Here is a 10,501-nt window from a genome sequence, read left to right on the forward strand (position 1 = left end):
GGTGATAAGAAGAGAATGAGCTCTTCTCCTGACAATGGTCAACTTTCCATGTAAGCCTAGAAAACGTGGTTACAAACACAGCACACTCCAAGTCATGGCATCAGATCTCTTGACACAAGGTCATTAAGATATGAAAAATATAAAGATCCTTCCACTCAGACTCCATCCCCAGGTTGAAAAGCAGCAGTGTCCTCCAGCTGCTATACAGACCTGCTTCTATAGTGTCCTACCTTCAGTGTGACTGTCTAATGGGTCATGCAATTCACTGCTGAAAACAAAGATGCTCTTCGGGATCCAACCATACAAAACAGAGACATAAACACAGGGTGGCTACAGAGTGGCTCTGACATTGCTCCTACCTCTGAGTCCATGCTGTGTGGACAGCATCTTCTTGCTCTGACTTCTGTTGCCAGGCTCTGACTGGGTTCTGTGCAATCGGAGGCCTTCCAACAAGACAGTGCAATCAGAACAAAGCCTCTTCCACTTGGAGTTTCAGGAATGTATGCCTCTAATTTGGAAGCTCTTCAGCGGAATCCACAGGATGTTCTAAAAGAACATAGAGTAAGCGTCAGTACATGGGTCTGGCTGAAGATTTCTCAGGCAGCAGTGTATGGACACAGGGCTGGAGTGGTTGGAGGTGGTTGAAAAATAGCCAGAGATAGAGGTGCTGCTGGGACATGATCTATGGTGGACAAAGAAAGGTAAAGGCATGGATCAGTAGTGCATGAGAAGCAGAGCCTCGGCTTCTCTAGCTAAAGCCCTGCAACATGGGATGGTGAATTTACCAATTGGTTAAAACTTAATCAATGCACTGTACAATTTGATGGCAGCATGTTACCACTCCTCCTTCGGGGGCTGAGGTTTTGGCTCAGTAGTAGAGCACTTGCCTAGGAGTGCGAGGCCCTGGGTTCTATCCTCAGCACACAAAAATAAATAAAAAGAAAAATATTATATCCAACTCAAAAATAAATATTTAAAAAAGAAGAAAAAGCCAACATATAAATGACTTAATATTACATCTCAAAGCCCTAGAAAAAGAAGAACAAATCTGCACCCAAAGCAGTAGAAGATAGGATATAATTAAACTCAGAGCTGAAATCAATGAAATTGAAAGAAAAGGAACAATTGAAAAAATTGACAGAACAAAAAGTTGATTCTTTGAAAAAATAAATAAAATTGACAGACCCCTAACCATGCTAACAAAGAGAAGGAGAGAATAAACTTAAATTACCAATAAACAGCATGAAAAAGAAATATCACAACAGACATTACAGAAATACAGAAGAAAATTAGAAATTATTTTGAAAACTTGTACTCCAATAAAATAGAAAATATCAAAGGCATTGACAAATTTTTGAGTCGTATGATTTGCCCAAATTGAATCAGGATGATATACACAATTTAAACAGATCAATTTCAAGATAGAAGAGAATATCAGAAGTCTACAATCCAAGAAAAACCCCGGACTGGATGGGTACACCGCCGAGTTCTACAAGACATTTAAAGAAGAAATATCACCAATATTCTTCAGTTTATTTCAGAAAATAGAAGAAGAGGCAGCACTTCCAAACTCATTCTATCAGGCCAGTATCACCCTGATTCCAAAACCAGGCAAAGACACATCAAAAAAAAAAAAAAGAAAGAAAGAAAAAGTAAAAAGAAAAAGAAAAGAAAACTTCAGACCAACATCTCTAATGAACATAGATGCAAAAGTTCTCAATAAAATTCTGGCAAATCAATTACAAAAACATAACAAAAAGTCATGCACCACAATTTCATGGGGATTCATCCTAGAAATACTAGGTTAGGTCAACATACAGAAATCAATAAATCTAATTCATCACATCAATAAACTTAAAGAATCATATGATCACCTTGATAGATGCACAAAAAGCATTTGACAAAATACACCACCCCTTCATGCTCAAAACACTAGAAAAATTAGGGATAACAGAAATACCTCATCACCATAAAAGCTATTTATGTTAAACCCCAGGCCAACATCATTCTAAATGGAGAAAAATTGAAGGCATTCTCTCTAAAACCTGGAAAAAGACAGGGATGCCCTCTTTCACCACTTCCACTTAACATAGTTCTTGGAAAACTGGCCAAAGCAATTAGATGAAAGAAATTAAAGGGATAAACATAGGGAAAGAAGAACTAAAATTAGCATTATTTGCTTATGATATGATTCTATACCTAGAAGACCCAAAAAAAATCCACTAGAAAATTCTACAATCAGTAAATGAATTCAGCAATATAGCAGGATATAAAATCAACACCCATAAATCAAATGCTTTTCTGTATATCAGTGACAAATCCTCAGCAAGGGAAATGGGGAAAACTATCTCATTTACAATAGCCTTAAAAAATACTTGGGAATCAACTTAACAAAAGAGATGAAAGATCTATATAGTGAAAACTACAGAACCCTCAAGAAAGAAATCAAAGAAGACCTTAGAAGATGGAAAGCTCTACCTTGCTTTTGGACAGGCAGAATTAATATTATCAAAATGACCATACTACCAAAAGCACTATACAGATTTAATACAATTCCAATCAAAATCCCAATGCCATTCTGCATAGAAATAGAAAAAGCAGTCATGAAATTCATCTGGAAATATAAAAGACTCAGAATAGCTAAAGCAATCCTTAGCAGGACGAGTGAAGAAGGTGGCATCACTATACTAGACCTTAAACTATGTTACAGAGCAATAGTAACAAAACAGCTTGGTATTGGCACCAAAACAGACTGGTAGAACAATGGTACAGAATAAAAGAACACAGAGGCTATCCCATGAAATTCTAATTACCTTATATTAGACAAAGTTGCCAAAAACATACATTGGAGAAAAGATAGCCTCTTCAACAAATTGTGCTGGGAAAACAGGTAATCCATATGCAACTAAATGAAATTAAACCTCTAGCTCTCACCATGCACAAAAGTCAACTTGAAATGGATTAAGGACCTAGGAATAAAACCAGAGACACCGCATCTCATAGAAGAAAAAGTAAGCCTTAATCTCCATCATGTGAGATGAGGCCCCAACTTCCTTAATTAGACTCCTATAATGTAAGAATTAAAATCAAGAATCAATAAATGGGATGAATTCAAACTAAAAAGTTTCTTCTCAGCAAAAGAAACAATTTGTGAGGTGAACAGAGAGCCTACATCCTGGGAGCAAATTTTTACCCCTCACACATCAGAGCACTAATCTCTCGGGTATGTAAAGAACTCAAAAAGCTACACTCCAGGGCTGGGGATGTACCTCAAGTTGTAGCGTGCTCACCTAGCATGCGTGAGGCACTGGGTTCGATTCTCAGCACCACATCAAAAACAAAATAAAGATATTGTGTCCACTTAAAGAAAAGCTGAAAAAATATTTTTTAAAAAGCTAAACTCCAAAAAAACCCCAAATAACCCAATAAAAAAATGGGCCAAAGACCTGAACAGACACTTCTCAGAAGAGGATATACAATCAATCAACAAATGTATGAAAAAATATTCATCATCTCTAGCAACTGGAGAAATGCAAATCAAAACTACTCTAAGATTTCCTCTCACTCCAGTCAGAATGGCAGCTATTAGGAAATCTGTGCTGCGTCCTGTGCTCTCTCTGGCTGGATGCCTGCACGCGACCCACTGCATCGCCTACAGACCCAAGGCCCCAGATGCAGGTGCAGATCCCGCCGGCAGGGCGCCTACTGTCCGCCCTGCTCCTCGGCAGCGCCCGCTCCCGCTGAGGGAGCTTGAGGCAGTACCTGGCGGGAGAGCAGCGCCACTCAGGTCGCGCTCTAGTGGTGCCCGGGCTGCCCCTGGGTGGCGTCCGCGGGCCTGGCCGTGCGCTCCGCCCGTGGCAGGCAGCTGTGCAGAAGCGGACGCGCTGATCCGCCCTTTCCGCCGCAGCCCCCAGAACTTGGGTCGCCTCCCGCTTCCCGGGACGCGGCGCGGGCTGGGGTCCATCCTGAGGGCGGCAGGAGAGTTGCTTATTGGAGGCGCCCTTCGGGCCCACTGATGGTGGGGATGGCTCGCGGCGACTGTGACCAACTGACAGTTGGTCCCTGTGGTGCGGGCTGATGGCAGCGGGGTGCCCCGCCCACCCAGGCCGGCCTACCGCCAGGGGGCGCTCTCCAGCTGGGTAGGGGCGGCGGTTGGGCGGTTGGGCGCGTGAGTGAGTGTGGCCCCTCAGGTCCCTGGGATGGGCTTCCAGTGGGGGGGGGGGGAGAATCCCTGGAGTTGTGACAGTTGTGCCTGGAGGCAGAAGCACCAGAGGATCAATAATAACCCCTGGTTTGGCTGCCTTCCAGTTGATTTAGGCCACCTGTTGGGTCCTTGCTTCCTGAAGCTTTCCCTGACAATGCCAGCTCACACCTAAAGCTCCTTTGTCCATCTCTTCATTTTGTACTTAGGCTAACTCTTTGTCACTCTGTGTTTTATGTTTCTAAGTTGGATTATTCGCTTTCTACAGATAGATTATGAATGTCTCCAATGAGGACTTTAATATTTATTTCTCTTGAAACTCAGTTTTTATTTTTGACCTACCAGCAACCAAGAACTGAGCCTTTAACGTGTGCATTTTCTTCCTTAATTCAGCTAACGAAACAGTTATAGAACACCTACTGTGTGCATTCATTGTGCTTGGTGCTGTACTGGACACTTACCATGCCACTTGTGGTCTAGCAAACGTCCTTAGTGCCCTTAACAGTTGCAGTGGTCAAGCAGAGTCCTCAGGGAAACCAAGACACCAGCAGGGACTGAATCATGGTCTAGTAGAATCAGCAGTTGGCACTGTGGTGGGACAAGCTTTTCATAGATGACATAGTCCCAAAGTTGTGGGCAAGAGTCCTATCAGGGATGCAGGAGTGGCAGCAATTGCCATAACCCATCCATACCAGGGATGCAAAGGGGTGACAACAGCTGGCTTGACTACCTGGCTGTGTGACAGGGTGATTGGTGACTGTCAGTTGAGCCTGTGGACCACTGTACCTGACTGTTGAACAGTTTGGAACATGTTGTGGCAGTGACCTAAACCGACACCCTGTTGTCCTTGGCAAGGATCAATACCAAGCAGCAGAGAACTCAGCCCATCTCAGATTGAAAGCAGAGCACTGCAGCACCAAGGGAATAAGCACATTGCTCTTTTACATCCACTCTGCAACAGTTTTTATTTTGAATCTGAGTACTTAAGAAGGATTGATTATTCTTCCAATGGTAATGTCCAGTTCTTTGTTCTTGGAAGAGCAATATGTACATATTGTAGTATAAAAATAACTATGTTGCCAAGAGTTTTTCTATTACATGGAGCCTTTATAGTGTCATACACTCTGTGCAAAACATTACATCATGTTATGTAAGTTTCACAATTCTCTGAACTAGATATTAGGAGTCCCATTTTACAGGTTCATAAACTGAGCTTTATGGAGGGAAGCTTCATTACTTTTCTTCCAAAGACACTCAGTGGTAAGAAAGAGCAGAGGTGATTTCAAATCTGATTCCAAATCCATAATGATTAACCTGTATACTCAACAAACTTTACAACATGGACTTGCTGAAAAGAGGCTTATAAACTGCTTTATGCAGAGTTTGTAATTAGGCATTCAAAATATGCTACCATCCATTCTATAACCATGTGTGCCAACTGTCTTGTAGGACCCTGACAATGAAATAACTAGTTGAAATTAATCATGGCATAAACATAGAGCAAAAAATGCAAAGAAGAGATATTTTCACCGATTATTTCAAATTAGTATGAAAAGTACATTTTAAAAGGAACTAACAAATTGTAATACAATTCAAAATGCAAGATTTGGGTCCTATTTGTGTTTAGCAATGCCAAAAAATCTATGAATACGTTCTTTCCAAATTCTATGAGTAGCCCACTATGAGAATATTTCCCCACTCCATTCCATGCCCCTCTAATAGTTAGGATCCAGCTCTCCAATAATGTCCCGGATGACCTTTGCAGCAGGGCAGGAACATACCTTCTTGCCAAGGAGGTGCATAGACTTTGCAGTCATCTGAGGGTTGGACAGTAGCCAAGCAGTGCTTGATAAGAGAGGAGTTGTGATTCTTCCCCTGTGCTGGCCCCATTGGCTCTCCTCCTTGTCCCTCTAGTACTTAGGTCAATGAACAGGGGAAATGGTGAGAACAATGTTGGTATTGAAAGGTGTCACCTGGTCATGGAGGTGGGGCTCCATGACCCAGGAGCTGGGGTCATGAGATGGGGCTCTCCAAAAGGGTCATGTTCCATCTTCTAAGTCCATATTGTGGCTTTTGCCAAAGTTGCCATGAACTCAGGCCCTGGAGTTGGGGGTCTTAAATAAAAGGAGCTTTCTGTCTGTTCAGGACCCCAGAATGAACACTGGGAAATGTAGAAACAGCTTACCATGCCCTTTGAGAGCCCTGCATTTTTTCCAGGAGATGTACTAAAAGCTGCTTGCTGTGGCCATTATGCCAGGTGCATGGGGCATGGAGAGCTATGGGGTTGGGGACAGGAACAGAATTCAGGTGCTACCCAGTGGGTGTCCCTTCCCCACCAAGCACCAGTTTCCAATCCTGATGCCTCTTCCTTTCATGCGCAGGCTCATCTCCAGTGCTGGTTAGATCCTTTCCTACCTGCAGTTCTCAGCAGCAAGGGCTCATCTATGCCTGTGGAAGTGAGAGGGCCCCTAGGCTTTGGGAGCCACAAAGGCCACTGCCTGGCTGAGTGGTAGTGTCCCTGGAGGGGTCCACAGCTTCCTTAGGAGACAAGCTCTGGCTTCTGCCCTCCAGGATCCTTGGGCACCAAAGTGATGAGGGTGATTCTAAAGTCTGCAGAGGAGGAGGCCAGCTCCTTTTCTGGGTGACCAGGTCCACCACTGGGCAGAAAAGATCACTGTGACCAAGCTCCTGTACTCTGACTTCTCAGACTAAGAGATGCCACCGCAGCTGTCCATGAATGCTTGTGAAATATGCATGTGGAAGAGGTGTGCAGAAATTCTGGAATAACAAAAATCGATCAGAGGAAACACATGATTTGGGGCAATACACATAGAACCTTGTTGGAAAAAATCTCTCCACCTTCCTTAGCAGGCAATTGGCCCTGGCTCTCTTGTCAAAAGACTGAGTAGTGACTCTAACATACACTGTGACTGATGTTTCTCAAAGGTCATCTTGCATGACTGATCTGAGGACACTTGGAATTTGTACACAGGTGGCAAACAAGATATTATTGTTCCATGTAAACAATATTTTTTAATGTTCAATTTTCATTGCAGCAATCAGGGTTAAATCATTTGCATAAAATTAAACAATATTTTTATAATGAATGTAAACATTTATCTTAATGTTACTTAAAATAATTTAAAAGATTGGCTGGGGATGTGGCTCAAGCCATAGCGGGCTCACCTGTCATGCGTGTGGCCCAGGTTCAATCCTCAGCACCACATACAAAACGAAGATGTTGTGTCCGCTGATAACTAAAAAATAAACATTAAAAAAATTCTCTCTCTCTCCCTCTCCCTCTCTCTTTAAAAATAATAATAATAATAATAATTTAAAAGAAAAAAATGTGAACTTAAACCTTCTTACGCTCTCTTACACTTACATTGAATTGCTACATTCCCAATTCTTTAAGAGAACTATATCAAGAAAATTTTTTTTTCAAAAAAATTACCTTTTTCCATTTGTTAAGAATATTTATTTATTTATTTATTTTAAACAAAAAGCAAACCTTTTTATTGTACCCAGTACAGATTATAATGCAGCTTGGCAGGATGCATACAGCTCTGCGCAGGGGGAAGTATTTAAAATCATTTGGCAGGTTAAAGCCCTTCTGCATTGTAGACTTTCCACATTCTGGAAAAGAAGTAAACAAACAAACAACCCCCCCAAAAAATACCCTGAACAAAACAAAATAAAACAAACCCCCCCAGGAGATGCATGAGTCCAAAGAGAATGCAATGGTGATGCCATCATCCTTCATCTTGCGACAGCACAGGCCACGTGATTACAGCAGGGGAGGGGCAGCTCAGGCGACAGAAGATTATTTTCATACTTGCTAAAACAGCATAAATTTATTTTTTTTAAAAAATCCCAAACCAGGATAAGTGAAGAAAGGAAAAACAGCTTCATCTCCAGGGCCAGGGACGTGGCGGCAGGCGCCGGCGGGGGGCAGTGCGCGCGCTGCCCTCCCCCAGATCCCCTCCTTTCGCCTTGAGCCCCTCCTCCCCTCCCCTTCCCCTTCCCGCGCGCCATCCCACCGCCTGCGAGCTGCTGAAGCACTGCGGTCCACCTGGACGAGGCTGCGCACCTTGGGGCGTGCGCCTACCTGCCAGGCACGACTTCCCGCTGCCTCCCCAGACGCGCGGCGCCTCCTCCAGGCCCCAGCACTCCCTGCCAACCCTGCGGCCGCTGCGTCCCCGCCGGGACCGAGAGGGAAAATGATCCCTGAGGATTTGGAGAGGCGGATCAGTCTGGCTGAAGCTGAGGGTGCTCTGCCGTTCCTGGTCAGTGCCACATCTGGCACCACTGTGTTGGGAGCCTTTGACCCGGTGGATGCAATTGCCGATGTGTGCCAGCGTCACGGACTGTGGTTGCACGCGGATGGCTGACTCCGTGGCCTGGAACCCCCACAAGCTCCTCGCTGCAGGACTGCAGTGCTCTGCTCTTCTCCAGGATACCTCGAACCTGCTCAGGCGCTGCCATGGATTCCAGGCCAGCTACCTCTTCCCGCAGGACAAGTTCTACCATGTGGCTCTGGACACGGGTGACAAGGTGGTGCAGTGTGGCCGCCGTGTAGACTGTCTGAAGCTGTGGCTCATGTGGAAAGCACAGGGTGGGCAAGGGCTGGAGCAGCATATCGACCAGGCCTTTGCTTTTCCCGGTAGACAAGGAGGGTCCCAGGTCCCCTCCCAGGATCTACCCTTCCTCCATTTCTGCCCTCAGGATTACTTTCCTCCCCCTGTCTCTGTGGTTCTCTTCAGTTTACATGGCTGTCTTCCCCTCTCCACCTGCAATTTGTCACCCTCTGTTTCCAGGTACCTGGTGGAGGAAATAAAGAAGAGGGAAGGGTTTGAGTTGGTCAGGGAGGTATGATCCCATGTTCTTTGCATCCATCTATCCCAGCCTATCCCACGCAGCAAGCTCACATGGAGGAAGAGTGACGGTGAAAGGGAAAATGGTCCTCCTTTCTCAGCTCATACCTTCCCCTTCCTTATTCCCCTCAGCCTGAGTTTGTCAACGTGTGCTTCTGGTTCCTGTCTCCCAGCTTGCGGGGGAAGCAGGCCAGTCCACATTACAGCCAAAGGCTGTCTCAGATAGGCTTTCTCTGGCTCTGGGTAGCCCTGCTAAGGGAACTGATGCAGCTGGTGCACTTCTGCCCCCTGCTGGCCATTCCTGATATGGGCGGTCCCCCTATTGGTCTCTTGCTCCTGAGGGGCTAGGTAACTGGAAGATAACACAAGCTTGTCCGTTTTTTTTTTGGGGGGGGGGGCTGGGGGAGAAGGGGATAGGAATAAGATATGTTTTGGGGAAATAAGATGACAGAAAGGAGCATCACAGGAAAACCCAAAAAAGTTAGTGTGCAGCACACAGACCCCTGTGCTAGGGTCTGTGTTGGGAAGTCAGGCCCAGGTCAGAGATATAAGGTAGAAATAGCAGGAAGAGTCTTTTCAATGATGCCGGGGACAGAGAAACACAGAAAGGCCCATTTGATATGCCTTCTAGAGGTAAGGAAGTATGTTCTGTCTGGTCCCTAAGAATGGGTTAGTACTAGGTGCTACAGATGATCTGAAAGGACAAGAATCTTCTTGCCCTCATGAAGTTGTTATTGTGGGAAGCAAGAGTTACTGTTTGAAGCCAATATTTCAAGGTGGTTTTGTAAATTACACGCTATATCACATGACACAGATCAGATATTACAGGATCCAGGAGTGGTGGCACACACTTATAATTGGTGTCTCTGGAGGCTGAAGCAGGAGGATCACAAGTTTGAGGCCAGCCTCAGCAACTTAGCAAGACTCTGTCTCAAATTAAAAAATAAAAAGTACAAAAGGACTAGGATGTGGCTCAGTGGTAAAGTACCCTTGGGTAATCCCTGGGAAATAAAAAAGGAACCAGGAAAGGGGAGAAGAAGACATTCAGGATGACTAAAGTTTGAAGGTAGACTGAAGTAGTGTTGAAAATCAGAAAAGTCAGGATTTAGCATAAGAGACTGTCCTACAGCTATCTTGTAGGTAGGAGAAATGAGGAATAAAGCAGAAGGTAGAGAAGGCCAACCAAGTTGGATGTGGTGGAAAAAATAAAGTGGGGCCAAGGTGAGGGTCTAAGCAGTGAAGGTAATTCCAGAAGATGGCTGGGTGGGAGGGAAAACAGCTCTGAGAGCCGGGTGGTCCAGGTAGCTGGCGCATCTTCTCACCTGACCCCACGCTGCAGCTGGACTCTACTGCTCCCTTAGGTAGCCTCTGTGCTCAAGGAGCGCATGGTAAAGGAAGGCTCCATGATGATCGGCTGCCAGCCCCG

At 44.8% G+C, this 10,501-nt stretch overlaps 1 long non-coding RNA gene across 4 annotated transcripts in view; it reads right to left on the bottom strand.

Moving 5' to 3' along the window:
- Positions 1–9,311, bottom strand: part of LOC144370482 (uncharacterized) — a 63,782-nt gene extending 54,471 nt beyond the window's left edge. For 2 of the 4 annotated variants that reach the window (XR_013430461.1, XR_013430460.1), the window contains exons 1-5: positions 9,130–9,311; positions 8,310–9,022; positions 7,713–7,837; positions 4,663–6,979; positions 360–546 (exon numbers count right to left, since the gene is read on the bottom strand). This is a non-coding gene — a long non-coding RNA (uncharacterized LOC144370482). Of the gene's footprint in view, positions 1–359; positions 547–4,662; positions 6,980–7,387; positions 7,459–7,712; positions 7,838–8,309; positions 9,023–9,129 lie in introns of all 4 variants that reach the window. The other 2 variants (XR_013430463.1, XR_013430462.1) reach the window with 2 other exon arrangements.
- Positions 9,312–10,501: the final 1,190 nt, after the last annotated feature.

The sequence above is a fragment of the Ictidomys tridecemlineatus genome, chromosome 14 (assembly GCF_052094955.1).
Source record: "Ictidomys tridecemlineatus isolate mIctTri1 chromosome 14, mIctTri1.hap1, whole genome shotgun sequence".
NCBI classification, from domain to species: Eukaryota; Metazoa; Chordata; class Mammalia; order Rodentia; family Sciuridae; genus Ictidomys; species Ictidomys tridecemlineatus.